Genomic DNA, 1,446 nt, shown 5'->3' with positions numbered 1-1,446 from the left:
AGAGCCTTATTCTTAGGGATGTTAGCAGCAACAAAGATTCAACACAGCCAAAAATAAATATATGAATTAAATTACTAAAAAAAAAAAGAGAGAGCATTTTGGAATTCTATGTTTGTATAATTGAAGAAGTCTAATACATAAAATTAAAAACATTTCCCATAATGGTGCTAATTACTGTACAGTATCCATAACCTTTAGAGCACTGAGCTTAATTTAAACAAAAATAACAGATGGTGTTTCAGGAAAACAAGCTTTTATATTGCTATTTTTCCCTTTTCATATGCAACTGTAAGGAAAGCAGATTTGGAAGTTTATTGAGACCTAATTCTATTTTGTTTTCTATTCTGCATTCTGTATATTTCATTCTAATAACAATGAAATTAAATTAACTTTAACTTAAGAAAGAATATTATAATGATTAAATATCATGTGGAAAACATATTTTATTTATCTTGGCAAAAGTTTCACTCATTTGATAAGATAAAAGAATAAGCTTTTCGAATGTATACTGTATTTCAGATCACGATTTATTATTTCATACTCTCTATTTGCTTTGGGAAGTGAATCACTATGGGAAAATTCAGATTAGAGCAAATGGAAATATTGGCTAGAGCTTGAAACAAGTGACATCTTGCTACATCAACGTGCAGTCATTTTTCAGTCACTAAAGTCATATCCAACTCTTTGTGACCCCATGGACTGCAGCACACCAGGCCCCTTGGTCCTCCACTATCTCCTGGAGTTTGTTCAGATTCATGTCTATTGAGTCAGTGATGCTATCTAACCATCTCATCCTCAGCTGACCCCTTCTCTTTTTGCCTTCAGTTTTCCCCCGGCATTAGGATCTTTTCCAGTGGGTCAGCTCTTCGCATCAGATGGCCAAAGGATTGCAGATTCAGTTTCAGAACCAGTCCTTCCAATGAATATTCAGGGTTGATTTCCTCTAGGATTGACTGGTTTGGTCTCCTTGCAGTCCAAGGGGCCCTTAAGAGTTTTCTCTACCACCACAATTCGAAAGCATCAGTTCTTCAGCACTCAACCGTTTTAATGGTCCAACACTCACATCCATACATGACTACTGGAAAAACCATAGATTTGACTATACGGACTTCCCTGCTGGCTCAGATGGTAAAGCATCTGTCTACAATGCAGGAGACCCGGGTTCGATCCCTGGGTTGGGAAGATCCCCTGGAGAAGGAAATGGCAATCCACTCCAGGACTATTGCCTGGAAAATCCCATGGACAGAGGAGCCTGGTAGGCTACAGCCCATGGGGTCGCAAAGAGTCAGACACGACTGAGCAACTTCACTTCACTTTGCTTCACCTTTGTAGGCAACTGATGTCTCTGGTTTTTAATACACTGTCTAGGTTTGTCACAGCTTTTCTTCCAAGGATTGTCTTTTAATTCCATGGCTGTAGTCACTGTCCAAAGTGATTTTGGAGCCC

The 1,446-nt window shown here is 38.5% G+C and overlaps 1 non-coding gene across 1 annotated transcript; it reads left to right on the top strand.

The window, feature by feature from the left end:
- Positions 1–1,110: 1,110 nt before the first annotated feature.
- TRNAC-ACA (transfer RNA cysteine (anticodon ACA)) lies at positions 1,111–1,182 on the top strand. Its single transcript has one exon. It is a non-coding gene; the product is annotated as a tRNA-Cys (tRNA).
- The last annotated feature ends 264 nt before the right edge of the window (positions 1,183–1,446 follow it).

This window comes from Capricornis sumatraensis, chromosome 1 (assembly GCF_032405125.1).
Source record: "Capricornis sumatraensis isolate serow.1 chromosome 1, serow.2, whole genome shotgun sequence".
Classification (NCBI taxonomy): Eukaryota; Metazoa; Chordata; class Mammalia; order Artiodactyla; family Bovidae; genus Capricornis; species Capricornis sumatraensis.
Note: the sequence above shows the minus strand (reverse complement) of the source record. Positions and strands in the feature narration are given on the sequence as shown.